Source organism: Panthera onca, chromosome C1 (genome assembly GCF_046562875.1).
Source record: "Panthera onca isolate mPanOnc1 chromosome C1, mPanOnc1 haplotype 2, whole genome shotgun sequence".
NCBI classification, from domain to species: domain Eukaryota; kingdom Metazoa; phylum Chordata; class Mammalia; order Carnivora; family Felidae; genus Panthera; species Panthera onca.
Window position 1 is genome coordinate 190,011,734 of NC_138346.1, and position 18,167 is coordinate 190,029,900.

Genomic DNA, 18,167 nt, shown 5'->3' on the forward strand with positions numbered 1-18,167 from the left:
CACAAGGACTGGGAAGTTGGGGTTATCTGGTCATTAACCAAGAGTGAGGATGAAAAGGTTTGGTAGATCAAGTTAACTCTCTGGGGGCCTGGTGATGGGAAGTCCCTTTACTGCTTCCCTTTGGTTCAGAGATAGCCTTAGCCTGGCCCTCTGGCTGGAGGTGTTTCCAGACGAGCACGTTAACAGGAGGAATCACCTGACTCAGTATTACTCAGTGTCGCAAAATTATAGCTATTGCCACATTGTGAACATGATGACAATGTTATTTTACTTGTGCAGCCATCACTCCAAGAAATCAGAATTCCTTTGTCCTAACTACCTCACTAGGGGTAAAGCAAGGATTAGAAATCACAGCTAGGAAATATAAAGCAACTGATTATCTAAAAACACCATAAGGCATCTAAAAATACCAATCTGTGGTTCCAGATAAGAACACAAATCTAGGGGGTGCCCAATACACACCATAATGTGTGCATTTGCACAACTAAGGAACACCATAGAACACATAACACAACTCTAACCTCATATCCGTTCGGAAAAAGTCCTTCAACTACTTACCTGACCTTAGTGAATTTAGGATTCAGGAAAGACAAATTTCCCACCACACTGGTGGTACTCATTTAGTACCTATCTATTTGCACTATGCCGTGTTCTGAAAAGAAAAGCGGCTATGTTTGAGAAAACTTAAAAAATAGGGGCGCCCAGGTAGCTCAGTCAGTTAAGCGTCTGACTCAGGTCATGATCTCTCTCAGTTCTGTGAGATGGAGCCCAGGTCACGTTCCGCGCCGGCAGTGTGGAACCTGCTTGGGATTCTTTCTCTCTCCCTTTCTGCCCCTCCTCCACTCATACTGTCTCTGTCTCTCTCAAAATAAATAAACTTAAAAAAAATAACTCAGGGGGCACCTGGGTGGCTCATTCGGTTAAGCATCAGACTTCAGCTCAGGTCATGATCTCACAGCTTGTGGGTTTGAGCCCCACATTGGGGCTGTGCTGACAGCTCAGAGCCTGGGGCCTGTTTCAGATTCTGTGTCTCCCTCTCTCTCAGCCCCTCCCCCGCTCGTGCTCTGTGTCTCTCTCTCTCTCTCAAAAATAAATCAACATTAAATTTTAAAAAAATAGTAATTCAGTTTGACTATATATATTTGCTCCTTTTATGATCAACTGTTTAGTCATTTCATGTAAGATTATGTGTGATCTCTGGAGAAAAAAAAATTTTTACGTGTCTCCTTTCTGGGGAAGAGCAGCACACACAAGAAGAGGTGGAAGGAAGAATTAGTCCTAGAAGATGGACACAGCTATAGCTTGTTTTTCATACAAAGTAACAAGGTGCAAAGAGCACAGGGCTTATGTCACTAGGCTCTGCCTCTTATTTCCTCACCCACAAAATGGGGATAATATTTCTGTCTTACCTACCTTAGGTAAATACCAAGTGACAGAATGGATATCAAATCATTCCATTAACTGTAACGTACTATTTCATATAAACATTACATACTATTATGCTACTTAACTACCTTCAAGGCTAGCTTCATGGGTATTTGGCCATTTAACTACCAGGAGAGACATAATCATGGAATTCAGGATATAAATTAATAATCAACGTAGGATGGCTGGAAATTTACCACTTTTTCTTCAGTGAAAAGTTTATTACTTTTATTTTAAATTGAGGGTAATTACAACATACCTAGCCTAGAAACTAAATATAGGTGCCTTATATTAAAAGTTCTGCAAAAAAATAAAAATAAAATATACAAAATAAAAGTTCTGCTAAATCCTACAGATGAGGCTATCCTATTGCTGGTAATTTATATTGTATGCTGTTCATTAGTGTTATCATGATCATGTGGCTATAAGTTACTTGCTAAGCAAATGCTACCGAATTCCTACATGTGTATTTATGCTTCATGCAGAGGCTGCCATTTGAGACTTTATTATAAAGTTAACACCAGTGAAGATCAAGCCCCATGCGACTTGGGAAACAAACCAACAACCTAGTTTTTGTTGTTGTTTTAATTTTTTTTTAAGTTTATTTACTTATTTTGAGAGAGAATTGGAGAGAATGTACGAGGAGGGGAGGAACATAGAGAGATGGGGGAGAGAATCTCAAGCAGGCTCCACGCTGTCAGCCCGATGTGGGGCTCGAACGCACCAACCGTGAGATCATGATCTGAGCCGAAACCAAGAGTCAGATGCTTAACTGACTGAGCCACCCAGGCCATCGAATGACTTAGTTTTTGCACTGGACAGAAGTGTGTATATGGTTAAAACTTAAACAAGAAAGCTTATGGCTATACATACCTACACACATATACAGAAACATATATATAACTAATCTCAAGGAACTAGTGGAAAACATTTCAAGGAAATATTTGTACATATTCAGAAGAAATGAAGGCCACCCGATTTTAAAGCAGGATTTCTAGTCTTCTACGCATCAAAGCACACACTGAAAATGTTAATATTAGCTTTCTGAATAGTTAAGCTATGGGCTGATACTGACGCCCTCATTCCGTTTAACTTGTCACAAGATCATGTATCACGCATGGTGCTCTAAGTATTCTGAGAAAAATGTGGGCTAACAATGACACCTTACTTCGTTATGTAGGCCTGGAATAGGGAAGCTATAGATATTCTCTGGTTTTAACTAAACCAACATTTTAAAAAAGGAATAAGCAATTTTAAAGAATACTAACGCATATATGGGAGTTGCACACTCAGACGATAGGGGTGCACAATCAAAAAAGCTTACAGAACACTGACCTAGACAACTCCACTATGTTCACTTCTACATGTCTCAGCTTGAGGGTACAACCTTTTGTTTCCAATTTTGACATGAAACTTTATTCTTCCGGTCCTTCTGTCTATTTTCTCCCTTGATTCTCTCTCATCTTTTCCCCAGGTTCAGCCATAATCTCTACAGCCCAAATTCCAAGTATACATTACCAGTTCTGCTATTCCTCCAGTCCTGCATGTTGGACCTCCCAACTGGAAAGCCACCCAGAATTCAAACTCAAACTCCATGTGTCCAAATTCTTCCTCTTTCCCCAAACCTGCTCCTTCTAACTTTTCAGTTTCTATCATCCAGTCACCTACACTTGAAACCTCAGAGTTGTCCTAGACTCTGTTGTTCAATTCTAATCAATTCCAGGCTCTGTAGTAACAGTGTCCAACAGTGTCCATCTCCTGACCTTTCTTCATATGGCCACTATCTCTATTCAGGCCCTCATCATCTCCATATAATAACAAATATGATGATCATAATACCTAATACTGGTTTAGTGCTGTGTGTCAGGTACTAGCATTGCTCTCCCTTTTCACCCCCATAACAATCCTGTAAGGGTTGTGAACCCAGTATGCAAACTCACTGCATCGTTCACTGTTTCTGGTGCCTTCCACTCAAATTCTACTCATGTCTACATAATAAATACATAATAAATCTCTTCATAAATCTTATAAAAGCACACACCTGATACTGCCACATCAATCTATTACCCCAGATCTTCAACGGTTCACCAATTCAAGCAGAGATGGTTCAAATTTCTTGACAGTCAAGGCCCTCCAACAGCAGACCCCAACTCACTTCTCCGGACTTCTTTTTCCACTCCCTCCTGTCCCTAACTCATCTCCTTATATGGTCTAAGCAGACTGGACCATTCACTGCTCTCTTCGGCACATGCTGCACTTTTTCAGTCATGACCTTGCTCCTCCTTTCCCCATGCTTGGAATGCCCTTGTTCTTACCTCCCTGAGTCCAACGCTCAGTTAAACTGCCTTCCTTCATTCCTAAGTCAGAAGTAGAGGTCTCCCCTCCTCTGAATTGTGTCCTTTGCTTGTACTTTCCGTATCAGTTTCATGTACTTGATATACATCCTCTGTTTCTCCTACCAGATTGTTAGGTCCTGGAGTAAAATGTTATTTGTGCACGTTTTTAAGTCTCCACGTATAAGACATGCGTGCATGCTGAATTAGTGGAAGAAAGTATAGAGCGTACACCTTTGGGACTTCCTCGTAGGTAAGAACTATACAGGTTAAGGAGATAAAGGAAAAATTCATTCTATCTGGGTATTTCCAGTCAAGCAGGTCTTGCTTTAGTTTTCTATGTAAATGAAATGATGAAGACAGACCAAATGATAATACTTCCAAGAAAAAAGGTAACCAAGCGAATCAGCACTGCTGTTTGCTGTGGTTTGTCTCCTTTCTTCCTTTGAACTAAAGAATACAAGGTCATAAACTATGTTATGCCACTTTAAAGTTAAACATTTACTAGATTTTTTTTCTTTAGTTTTGCATTTACACTGGAATTTACCTTTATTTCTTACCCTTCAAGTGCCCTTTTTCACTAGAGTGCAGCACTGTAACTCAATTTATAGCAAACAATCAACAGAGGAAAACTTTTGGTCACTTATTGAACAGTGGGGTCTGGCTTTGGGACACCAAGGGGAGAGACAGGAAGAGAAGAATGACAATACAAACAGAATCTGACCAAGTTCTAAAGATCTGGGCCCAACAGTGAGGCAGCAGAGAGGAGAGACTAAAAAGAAAACTAAGCTTCTGGGAAATTCAGACATGAGGAAGATACTATCCAGCTGTGTCTATTCTAATTTTCAGACACGGTATGCCTCAGCACTTAAACATTACATAAGATGCACATCATTCAGGCTCTCATTCTTTCAATGAATTGTAACTTTAATTCAAATATATGAAGGTGGTGAAAAGAAATGCAACTACAAAGAAAAAATGTTAAAGGTTCAGGGGGCACTTGGTGGCTCAGGTCATCATCTTGCAGTTCATGAGTTCGAGCCCCGCATCGGGCTCTGTGTTGACAGCTTAGAGCCTGGAGCTGCTTCAGATTATGTGTCTGTCTGTCTCTCTCTCTCTCTGCCCCTCTCCTGCTTGCACTCTCTCTCAAAAATATAAACAAACATTTAAAAATAAGTAAATAAAATGAAAGTTTCAAGTAGATTATAGTCTATCAGAGAATGCAAAATAAGAACAAAACCAAATCCACAACTACCCAAACACACACGTGCAGACACACAATACAACTGTTGGTGGTAAAGATTAAAGTCAACATAGTTAAAATATTATTTGGGGAGTATACAGATAACGATTTCTATTTCAGTCTTGTCTAATGCTTAAAATGATCCTGAGGGGCACACGGGTTGCTCAGCCAGTTAAGCATGGGACTCCTGATTTCAACTCATCACAATCTCACAGTTCATGAGTTCAAGGCCCACATCGGGCTCTGCACTGACAGCATGGAGCCTGCTTGGGATTCTCACTCTCTCCCTCTCTCTCTGCCCCTCCCCTGCTCATGCTCTCTCTCTCTCTCAAAATAAATAAATAAATGTTAATAAATAAACAATAAAATAAAACGATCCTGAGACCTTAGTTATAAATACCAGTTGACTCACTTGAACAACCAGGCCCAAACTTGTTTGGGAGTTAGCTTGTTTGTAAGATGTATTCACCACCACCACCACCACCAAAAAATCAAAACTAAACAAAACAAAAACCCAACTAACTGGCATACGGGTGTTGTGTTTGTACACCTTAGTCTACTTCCTTGTAATATATGAAAGTAACCAGCTCTCTGGGACACCTCAGCCAGGTGGACACCATTAGCTTCCTAGCTGATTCTCTACTTTCTGAATAAGCAACTGGCTGAGGCAAGAAATCTTCATATCCCAAAAGGGACTATAAGTCTGCTGACTTTCTAACCAACAGACTCCACATGGAGACTTCTGAACCTCTTACCTAGCCCATTTTCTCTGTTCCTTCTGTGTTCAAACAGCAAACCTGTATGGATATGCCAAAAGGAAGAGAAATATGAAAAATAAAAAGTAAAGAAACCTGGAATGAACTAAGTGGGAGCTGAATCTCTGAATTTGCATAGGCCAGTCATTAAAAAGCTGACAAGACTGGGGCACCTGCGTGGCTCAGTTGGCTAAGGGTCTGACTTCGGCTCAGGTTGTGATCTCACGGTTTTTTTATGAGTTGGAGCCCTGCATCAGACTCTGCGGAGCCTGCTTCAGATTCTGTCGCCCTCTCTCTGTCCCTCTCCTGCTTGCTCTGTCAAAAATAAACATTAAAATTAAAAATTAAAAAAAAAAAGCAGCTGACAGACAAGGGCACCTAACCTCTCTGGGCATCAACTTCCCCACTTTACAAGAAAGGAAGTAGACTAGATCCTGAAATGATTTCCATCAGCTTAAGGGTATAAAAACTGTGTATGCATATGTTATTGGGGATAGAAATAGGCAAAAATAAATCCACTCATGAAGAAGACCATGTATAAATGATTAGCTTTAAGAATGCTTTTGGGGTTACTGATGCCTCCACGAAAAGTATATAGCTTCTCTAAAAGGAGATCTCATTTTGTTCTAGGAACAGAAAGCCCACAGTGACCATGACTGTTGTTTTCAAATATACACATCCCTGGAAGCGGACTTTTATTTGGAGAGGCCAATGCCAATTTTGGCAAACCTTATTCTGTGTGAATGATTCTTTCAATGCACAGAAAGGAGGCAGACATCAATGCTGACTGACCACGCCTGAGAGGAAGTGACTTAATAGGACAGGAAATCAAATAGATCACAAAATATCCACCCCACCCCAGGGGAAGAAAAAGAGTCCTAAAAATAGAGGACACCAGGCATGTAAAATGGGTGATAAAGAACCCCCCCTGGGTTTCCACCATTTATCTTGGAAATTTATCTGTCACAATATGTATCAGCTATGTGAAATTCATGCTAGTGCTTATATTTTGATGAGAGACCAACTATTTTTTTTTTTTTTTTTTTTTTTAGTTTTTATCCCAACATTGACTGGTTTGCTACTACTTTGCAAGCTATAACTACCTCCCAAGCTTGAAAACTGACCAAAAAAATCATATGACCACAAAGCAAACAACAACAAAAAATGGCTCCAGTTTACTTTATAAATATTTGGTGCACAAACTAAAAATGTAACCTCTGCTTAGTAAACATCTGCAACTAACTATTAGAACTCACCTGCATTATAACACAAATCAGAACAGGTTCCCAGTTTTTACTGAGAGGTTCCTAAATCTAGTAAGGGTTTTTTAAAAATCAGCATTCCCATTTCATCTTATTCTGAGAGACTCTTAATTTTTGAAAAAGGGGTTAAAATTCTTTCAAAGGAATCCTGGTAAGGGAAGGTTTGATGGTCTCAACATATGAATTACATAGGATCATGTCAGCACAAATGGGAATATGCACGTGAAGGCACATGGAACCGGCTTACAAAGACGTGTCAAATTTAAGCAAACTCCTTTGTAAAAATATTAAAATACTGGCATTCTTTTCTCTGATGCCCATCTATCTTCCTAAGTATTTAACACCCCTCCCCCAACAGTCTGGATTAGTAACAACTTATATTAATGTAGCAATTCACAATTTGCAAAAGCACTTTTGACATACATGAGCTCATTTGAGCCTCACCACTAAATAGGAAGGTGCTATTTTTAGGCCCCATTTTTACATGTGAGGAAGCTGACACTAAATGGCTGACTTGCCCAAGCTCACAAAGCTGGTGATAGCTGAGTGGAACCTGAACACAGGTCTCCTGACTTTAAATAGCCTGCTTTTGCTACTATACCATACTACTTCATATACTGTCATCAGAGTAAACAAATGCCCAAATCTAAGACCCCATCTAAGCCTCACCCATCCCTACACACCAACCCCTAGTCTAAGTTATAGTTAACTCTAGAAGGCCTTTGCTCCTTATGGAAGTAGAGTTTCCTTCCTTTTTCTGGGAAACATTTATCTGGCTAAAGTATTAAATGAGGAGATCACATAAAGACCATTCGGCATATACTGGAAGATTTCTCAGTCACCAGTTCTGCATAGGCATGCCTATATGCATTTTTCCAGGTAGTGGGTCAGATTCTCAAGAGTCCATGATTCTGAAAGGTTAAGAACCCAAGCTAGAGGCAATAGCCACATATCTTTCCAAGAAGCTAAATCCACAAAGTTCTCAAGAGAAAGAGTTTTTATCAAGGCCTCGTACTGTGCCCCACTTATTCTGCCTTGCCTGCTCCAGGCCCTCTTCCAGGCTAACAGAGTCATTCCGTATCTACGAGTTTTTTACATCATACATAAAACCTGGAGCAACTGGTAACATATAAATCAATGACTTATAAAAAAATAAATGGAAATTAATTACCTGTTAAAATGTAATCCTTAACACATACTCCTTTCTCTTATGATTTAACTTCCCAGAATGAGTCTTCTTACCATAAGCATTCCAATTCCCCCAAAGAAGTTTTACAAACATAACTGCTTTGAACTCCTGAAATGCCATTCTTCACTAAAGAACCCTCTAGATTACACAGAAGACAAGGTAGCGTGCAAGGAATTCTGAATCTGTTAGGCAGTTCACTCAACTATCATACCAAAAGGATTTAGAATTTTTTTGCTGGGGGAAGGAACGGAGAAGAGTGGGAGAGAGAATGAATGCAGCCCCATTGTCTTATTGCTTGAAAACTCCTAATCTGAATCTATAACATATTCCTACTAACCACTCGACTTGAACATCAGAAGTACAGTCTCTTTTCATCTTAAATAGAGCTTTTCAGTCTAAATCTGTATAAACAAACTTTGTCCTTCAATCTTTCAACTCCTCGGCAGTTTTTCAAGGTCACTTTTGCGAGCAACGACAGAGGCCTGCATCTAGCAACTTTCACTGCAACACCACTCCAATTCAAAGAGCCCCGAACCTAAACCCCTATCGATCCTCTCAGGTAAATCCCTTACAGGAGGGGAAGCCAGGGGAAGGCAAATCAACACCCTCCAAACTTCTCTACTAGGGCCTGTTCCTTTTCCCTACCCAGAGACTGAGTACTGCTGGCTCACTGCTCCACACTGAGTCTGCTGCAGAAATGTTCCAATGACCTTCATTCCATATTTGCAAATAAGAAGAAAACAAAGAACTGCTTTTTAAAATCAAGTGTATTATAGATGTTAGTACACGGGACAGAAGAGTGCACTATTCACAAAAACTGGCTGGTTACTGATTAGCAACCAGCATTAGCTTCCTATCCCTAAAAGAGGGGAAAAATATATCAAGGGCAAAAGATAGGGTTGCCTGTACTCTTAACTTTCCAATTCACAAATTGCAGGTAAATTAGGATTCGAAATATTTCATACAGAAAATGAAAAGCACTTTGCTCACATCACTTTAAAGAACCAAATCAATGCCTGACAAAAATGTGTGAAATTGACAGAAAAAGATTTGCTCTTGTCACTACCAATATAGTGGAAAAGTATGTTCCTCACCAGCATTCCAAGCTCAAATGTGCATTTCAAAACAAAGACTGTTATTTAATTAGTTGGTACGTATCAGAATAGAAGCAGACAGGTAAATCAAGAAAGTTACCGGGAGAATTTCACACTGCCATGTGGGCCTTCACCATTAGAAGCTGCATTCGTGCAAACCGTATTTTCACACAAATTTAGCACAGCAATAGTGTTGTTTCCACCTCTGAAAACACAGATGTCAACAAAGTGCATGGAAACAGAAAAAGTCTTACAACAACTCAGCTTATTCTGTAGGAAAGCTTCAGTGCACTTGAACAAAGGAAAATTATTTGGAAAACAGTTAAGTTTTACCCAATGCGAAGAGAAAGTGCCTTGTTTCTGTGTGCCCCTGAAAAATGATTAGCCTTTCTTCATGTACCTGATCTTGTCAATACTCAACTAGGAAAAGAAATCCTAGGTGAAGGGCATGCAAAATCTAAACAGAACAAGGTATTCTAGGTGCACCAAAAGGTATGCATGGAATGTAAAGTGGCCATTTTCTGAAACAGTGCAACTTGTCTACACTCTCTGAAGCTAAACAGTTTCTACCATTTTAACACAAAACAAAGAATTAAACTTACCGGGAACTGCATTAATTTTACATGTAGTTATTTATATCTCCTCGGACAGGGAGAATTTAAGTCACTCCTAGCCCTCCCCCCCAAAAGGACGGAGGAAACAAAAGGCAGCAGGAGATGCAGAAACCTGAGTCTGGAATGTCCACTCCAGTGAAAACCCGAACAGCTGTCCCCCCACCCCCCAGCAAACTATTCGCCATTTTTCTTTGTCTTTCAGCTGACCCCTGCCTCAGTGAAAAACTCCGAGGCTCCAATGAAGCCCTGCAGCCTCCTTCCACTTTAACAGTCAAAGGCATTCAATCTAGCATGCTATTTGACACCAAACCTTGCCTCCAGAGTGGTCCCATTGGCTGAGCTGCTTTATCAGCTAAGAACACAAAGCCATGATTGGCTGTTCACGTCATCAGTTACCTCCTTTGTACACTTCCTGTTTTAAAGTTACCTTGAGAAGCAGAACAGGGGTCAGATCCAGACTTCAAACTACAGGGAACTTAAGGCTTGGAAATGCCTGGCAAATGCACACAGCAGATGCACTAGGGCCTCTTGTGCTTCCAAAACACAGGAAACTGCAAATTTACAACTGTTCTTTTAAAATCACACGAAAGGGTTGTTACAGTTCCCACCCAAAGGATTTCTTATTGGCTGTCAGAGTTCCATTTAAAAAATTTAAGGTAATTTAACTGCTTCTGATTGGCCATCAAAGATGTCTGTAAGATACTGCTACAGTATCCTATGGCAGTAAACCAGAGAAGCAATGTGCACAAGATCTGAAAGTTGTGGCTTAACTATCTACAGTTTTCTGTTGAGCATTAACAGAAGAAGAAAAAGAAACCAGGGTGGGCTCATCAAATAGCTCCAGAGAAAATGTAACCTCTTTAACAGCTGTTACAAAGAGTGATACCAATGGCCTTACAACAGTTTGTAGGATTTCTAAAAAGGAATCTGTCATCTTGTCCCTGGTAATTTTAAAAGCACATATTAGGGGCGCCTGGGTGGCTCAGTCGGTTGAGCGCCGACTTCGGCTCAGGTCACGATCTCGCGGTCCGTGAGTTCGAGCCCCGCATCGGGCTCCTGTGCTGACAGCTCAGAGCCCGGAGCCTGTTTCAGATTCTGTGTCTCCCTCTCTCTGACCCTCCCCCATTCATGCTCTGTCTCTCTCTGTCTCAAAAATAAATAAAAACGTTAAAAAAAAAAAAAAGCATATATTAGTGCTAGGAAAAATCACCTTACTTTGAAACACAAACTAACCTAAACAGGAAAATTCTGCAGTAATGTCAGAAGGTAGTGACAGGGACAGTGGCATTGCCAAAAAGTCTACCAGGAACCCAAGAGGGAAATATAATAATAAAGGGTGGGGAACACTGGCAGAGATAGAACACCAGTGATTACACTGTTTAAAGCATATTATAGTTCGGATTAATTTATTTAGAATGGTCATAAAATGTTTATCAGCTTTTAATCTTACAGAGTTCTGATATCATGGAAGATAAACTTTTTACCACATTTTCAAGAATAAGTAGCAGGTATGAGCCCAGGAAAGATACTCTAAGTACTGCAGTTATGGAAAACATTCTGGGGTGCTGAGGTTTACCAGTGGTCAAAGATTTGCTTATGGATTTTGTGCCCAACTGTTGAGGTATTCAGAGGAACCTCCTAAAAAAGGTGAAAATCAGTTAACATGTCTTCTTTTCTTTTTACAAAATGGGTCAAATAGAAACACTGCACTATTACTGAAAGTTCTGAACAATCTCCTTAGAACTGCTTCCTCCCATGAAAACTAAGCATCCCAGGATGAAACAAACACGACTGTTTCCTCAGGACGAGTCCTTCTCTAGAAATACCTCAGCTGACCTTACATGAAAAGTCATCATGGGCATACGCAGAAATGTGGCAGAGTCCTGAAATAGAAGCAAGGTGGTCGGGGTCCCTAGGTGGGTCAGTTAGTTAAGCCTCCAACTTCAGCTCAGGTCATGATCTCACGGTTAATGGGTTCGAGCCCCGCATCAGGCTCTGTGCTGACAACTCAGAGCCTGGAGCCTGCTTCAGATTCTGTGTCTTCCTCTCTCTCTGCCCCTCTCCTCCTCACACTCCTCTCCTCTCTCTTCCAAAAATAAACAAACATTTTTAAAAAATTAAAAAAAAAAAAAAAAAGCAAGGTAGTCCGCCTAATCACTTTGCCATCCATATTAACTTCTCTACACACATTCTACTCATTTCTCAAACTGCAATGAATTAATTTCTGAACACCAATTAGTGCCAGGTTCTATGCTAGATATTTCACAGACTTTCCCCCTCTAATCCTCACTATCCTCTTTTATATGTGAAAAAGAGTGAGGTTCACAAAGCTTAACAACTGGCCCCTAGCCATACATCTAGAATGCAAACTCAGGTCCCAACCTAGGGCGGTATTCTTTCTATTGTACCACAAGGCTGACACCAAGACATGGAGCACCCCAGGGCACATCCAAGGAAATTCTTAGGAGTCACATATATGTAGAGGTAGCATAAACCGTTAAACCCACCTTCATTAATCTAAAAATTAGAAATCTGACTGATGTTGAACTTCACCTGATGGTTAGAGACCTAGCTGAGTATATGACAAAATAGCACCCTATAAGTTGATACGCATTTTACTACTGAAGTATTAGGGGCATTTAACCAGTAGCAAATCACATTTATAATTTATCAGGACTTGGAACAACTAATGATTAAATCATTAACACAAAATAAACTGTTACGGGATTGTGTGGCAATTTTACTATGGCATCTAAATAAGAGTTTAGTTATGCCAACAGGGTGTGTTGTAGGACGACTGCTGAAGCTACAGAACTGCAGGTATTATAGTTCTTTTCTCAGAAGTTTCGATCCCAGATTCTGAATAGCTACCAGCCTGAGAAGAGAAGGCAGAGGGCCAAAAAGCCAGTTGTGTCTCATCCACACTAGAGTCTTTCAACCCCTCAACACTGGAGGTCAAGTCGGCTGGAAGGAAGCAAGAAGCTTATATGAGGTGGGAAGCAGAGGAAGAGGGAGAACATTCACATCGCTGACTATTAATTAGTTATCACTAGGAAAAAACAACTAAGCACCTGGGAATCAGGCAGAGCTCATTTCAAATTCTGACTTCTCTGCTTATTAACTGTATGACACTGAACTAACCCTGAGCCTCAGCTTCCTCATCTGTAATACATGGATGTCACCATTCTATATCCAGAGCCACCATAAGTATTAAATGAGTTAACACATGTATATTGTATTGTGCCTAGTAAGCACTGAAAAACTGTAAAGTGCTAGAAGTCATCCAGTCCAAATTCCTTGTTTTATACAGGGTTAAGATGCAGAAAGGTCTCTCTCCTTAAGGCCCCAAAGCTACTAGGAGGGGCTGTCTCTCCTCCATCTCCAGCATACCCTGCAACCCTGCAGAAACCAACTCCTAAGCCATAAAGGGCAGTGTGGGAGGACTCCCAGCTGCTACAAAAAATCTTCCCCATGCTTTTCATCACCCATCCAGGCCAAGATTTGGTTGTTGTTCCACATGCCCATCCTTTGATACCCGATTAAACCAAACATGTCCCTTAATACTCTGTGAATACCTTTGGCGTAGTTTTTATTAGTTCTTGGAAGGTTTGCAAGAAAACCACTCGAACCCCTCTCATCAACAGCCACCTTACTAGAATTCAAGCTACTAGTGGGAAGAGAACTGAAATTATCCTAGAATTTCCATCTGGCGGCTTACTATACTGTACTTACTTACTATAGCTTTCCCTTCTCTTGCCTGTTGTTACTGTGGACTAACAGCCTCATGGGATCTCTGGAATTCCGACTCACATTCTTCCCTGGTCCTGGATATCAGCAGCCCTCTGCAACAGACAACTGCATTGTCTTGCCCTAAAAAAACACCCAGATCACTATGAGGCAAAATGACTGCCTCTGGTTACCTGGTTCAAGCTCTCAAAGTAGGCAGCAAGGGAACTGATGCTCTTGGTCAGAAAACTGATTCTGAATCATAGCTACCTATTTACTGGCTGTTTATCTATCCCTAACTCACTTCTTCATGTATAAAATGGAAAAAAAAAATAAATAAATAACACCAACCCATGGGAGCATTGAGGTTTAAATGATATAAGGTTAAAGCACTCAGCATTGGGGTGCCTGGGTGGCTCAGTCGGTTAAGCGGCTGACTTCGGCTCAGGTCATGATCTCGCGGTCCGTGAGTTCGAGCCCCGCATCGGGCTCTGTGCTGACAGCTCAGAGCCTGGAGCCTGTTTCGGATTCTGTGTCTCCCTCTCTCTGACCCTCTCCCATTCATGCTCTGTCTCTCTCTGTCTCAAAAATAAATAAACGTTAAAAAAAAAAAATTTAAATAAAAAAAAAAAAGCACTCAGCATTAACACCTAGCATGTGGTAGATACTCAATAACATCTAAATATACACTTGACTATAGCATTTATCACACATTATAATTACTTTTAACCATGTCTCTATTACCAGAGGAAGGCTTCTTGAAGTTAGTGGCTGTGTTTTATTTATATCCACATATATCCCCAATACATCAAACCCAACCTTAGCCACAGTGTCAATGAAGTAACGAGTAATGAGGACTGAGGAAAACTGGAGAGCGTATGTCCCATCTGAAGGGGCAGCTACTATTCAGCTCCAACTGACAAAAGCCATGAAGGAATACTAGTCCACTGTAGCAAGAGCCTCAGAGTCAATAAAAGAAACAAAAGTCAGATCCTGAACACAAAAAGCTGATGCCAGAACAGCTCTTGCTCTGGGATCCTGAGGAATGACCGAAGGACCAGAGTTATGACAGAAGTTGGCCTTAACCACCCTGATAAGTCTTGTCAAGGACAGTCTTGTTCAGTCCCCCAAGATTACCTATCTTGGAGGTTATGCTGTATCAATTACATCAGAAGCAGAAATAGCAGCAAAGAAACTGGGCTCTTCAGTGCCCTGAACATTTTATTGATGTTGTCCCTAACTGACTTAGTAAAGTAAGTACACTTAGAAGCCTCAAGAAATATCAGACAACCTCTAGAGAAAAATGAACTTTTCGTATGTTGTGATATGAATACAAAGCCATATTCACTTGACTATTAAATACATTGTGTGACTTATATACTAAGTTGATGAGATGGATGTATAAAGCAGTATTGTACTGATGTTATCAGTTAGGCAGATGGGCTATTTTTTTAAGAATACCTTCCTTTAAAGCAACCACTCAGAATCAAACACTGTATTTTGCTTATGTCAGTTAGAAACAAGGCTGAGTTAGTCCCTTAATATCATCTAACATATTGTATAATAATATTACACAAACTGCTTTGTAATTTTCACTTAAATATGTGAACAATTTTCCATATCAAATCTGTATCTATATCATTTACAATTGGAGTATATTCCACTGAATTCTATCAGTTTTATGTTAATGACTTCACTGTCTACAATGTTTTATAGTTTTTACCTTTTGATGTATGACACACAATGTTACACTAGTCTCAGGTGTGTAACATAGTGATTCAACTTCTCTATGTGTTATGTTATGCTCACAAGTATAGCTACCATCTGTCACCACACAACACTATTACAGTATCACTGACTATATTCCCTATGCTGTGCTTTTCACTCCTCTGATTTATTCATTCCATAACTAGAAGCCTGTATCTCTCACTCCCCTTCACCCATTTTGCCCACCACCTCCCACTCTGGCAACCATCAATTTGCTCTCTGTACTCATAGGTCTGATTCTGCTTTTCTGTTGTTCATTAGTTTTGTTTTTTAGATTCTACATATAAGTAAAAATCATATAATATTCATCTCTCTGACTTATTTCACTGAGCATGATATCCTCTAGGTCCATCCATGTTGTTGCAAATGGCACAATCTAATCCTTTTAAATGGCTATGTAATATTCCACTGTGCATGCATGTATGTGTATGTGTGTATACACACATCTTCCTTATCCACTTGTCTATTGATGGACACCCAGCTTCCACATCTTGGCTACTGTAAATAATGCCAAGGATGCAATGAACATAGGGGTACATATATCTGTTTGAATTAGTGTTTTCATCTTCTTTGGGTAGATATCCAGCAGAATTATTGGATCATACAGTATTTCTATTTTTAATTTTTTGAAGGAAAAAAAACAGCACACAAAGGTTCCTTTTTCTCCACATCCTTGCCAACACTTATTTCTTGTCTTTTTGATTTTAGCCATTCTGACAGGTGTAAGGTGGTATATCTCATTGGGTTTTGGTTTGCATTTTCCTGACGATTAGTAACGTTGAGCATCTTTTCACGTGTTTGTTGGCCATCTATATGTCTTCCTTGGAAAAATGTCTTTTCGGGTCCTCTGCCCATTTTTTAACTGGACTGTTTACTTTTTGGTGTTGAGATGCAGACATTTTTAGTATACTTTAGATATTAATCCCTCAGTATCTTCAATTTTAAAATATTGTAAATAGCATCACAGAGAACATCTATTATGCCCATTCCTTATACCCTCATTATCCCTTCCAGAACCACAGCAATGACTTCATAAATAGTATCATTTTGTCTGGTTTAAGGAAAAAATATATACAAACATGAAAGCCAGACTGTTTGAATGTTAAATCTTTCCAGTTTCAATTTTGGTTCAGGTTTTGTTTTTTTTTTTTTTTTTTTTAATTATAAGCAGACCAAAGAAATTATGGGCTGCCAGATTATAGCTTCTGACCCATTTCTTTCACCTGACTTGGTCCTGAACAACTATTAGTTATTTCCCAAACCAAATCCACCTTTGAGGTTTAAAAAAGTGTGTCCACACATTTTCAAAAGAATCTGGCAGAAGTTCTGAAGATAACCCCCAAAGAACCGCAAAGTCCCAGAAACATTTTGAGGAATGATAGTATCATTAGAATAAGGAATATAGCGCTGGTGCCCAGTAAATCACTGCTCAACAAGTTAATGAAGTAAACTAATAAATGAGACCTTAAGTGGATTATAAATTCTGAATTTTTTTTTTTTTTTTTTTTTTTTTTTTTTAATGCTTGAGAGAAAGCGAGAGAGAGCCAGTGGGGAGGGGGAGACAGAGAGAGAGGGAAAGACGGAGAACCTCAAGAAGTCTCCACACTGTCAGCACAGAGCCCAACATGAGGCTTGTCATGAACTATGAGATCATGACTGGAACCAAAATCAAGAGTCAGACACTTAAGCAACTGAGCCACCCAGGGGCCCCCTGAATTACTTTTTTTTCTTTTTTTTTTTTAAGTTGAGAGAGAGAGAGAAAGAAAGAATGTGAGTGGGGGAGGGGCAGAGGGAGAAGGGAACAGAGGATCCAAAGCAGGCTCCATGATGACAGCAGCAAGCCCAATGCGCACCTCGAACACGGAACCATGAGATCATGACCTGAGCCAAAGTCGAACGCTCAACCAACTGAGCCACCCAGGAGCCCCTGAATTACTTGTTTTTAAAAATAAATTATATTCTCCAAAGCATAAATTAAGACCAATGGATGGAAAACTATTCTAGAAAACTATTCTATTCTCTCAGAGCTGTCCAAAGATGGCACAAGCTGCTTCAGAAGCTATGGATGGGGTTGTTAGCACAGGCTGTTTGAACACTTGACAGGAATATGTAAAGACAAGATGAAAAAGAGCAGCCATGTGGAGAAGCAGGGGGGAAAAAACAGTCTTTGCAGCTAGACAGATTTAGATTCTAATCCCTCTTCACCTCTTTTTAGCTGAGTAACCTCAAACTAGGTATTTAACCCCACTGAGGTCAATTTCCTAAACTATAAACCATCTTGCAAGGCTGTAAAGATTAAGGAAACTTTCACTCATTCAATAAATACTTAGGTGTAGGCATTGTGCTAAGACGTGGGGATCCTAAACAATACAGTCCCTGTCCTCAATGAGACTAAAGTCTATTATAACAAAGAGGAAAATTAAAACAGGCAATCATAGTGCTCTATGTTAAGAGTTACAACAGGAACAAATGCACAGTACAGGACATAAGCAGAGCCCCTTAGCCCATGGCCTAACTCAATTTCAGGCCAGTCAGAAATGGCTTCTTGGGAGATTTAAATCCTAAGAATAGGAACTTAATGAGACAGACAAAGAAACTGTATGTGCAAAGGCCTGGAGCTGACATAAAGCATTACATTCCTGAAAGGGCTATAGTTTGGTATGGCAGTAGCCCAGGGGCAAAAGGCTACAAGTTAACTCAGAAACATGAACAGGGCTGGACAAGACTAAGATGCTAGAACTTTATTCTAAGGGACAACA

General features: G+C 40.0%; 1 protein-coding gene across 3 annotated transcripts in view; it reads right to left on the minus strand.

Moving 5' to 3' along the window:
- The window catches only part of NFYC (nuclear transcription factor Y subunit gamma), a 67,115-nt gene that overhangs the window by 40,201 nt on the left and 8,747 nt on the right, over positions 1-18,167 (minus strand). Inside the window, exon 1 of one of the 3 annotated variants that reach the window (XM_060626740.2) lies at positions 9,904-10,021. The exons of 1 other annotated variant lie outside the window; for it this stretch is intronic. The gene's annotated coding sequence lies outside the window, so the exon portion shown is untranslated. Of the gene's footprint in view, positions 1-8,189; positions 8,974-9,903; positions 10,022-18,167 lie in introns of those variants that run through there. One more of the 3 variants, XM_060626742.3, reaches the window with a different exon arrangement.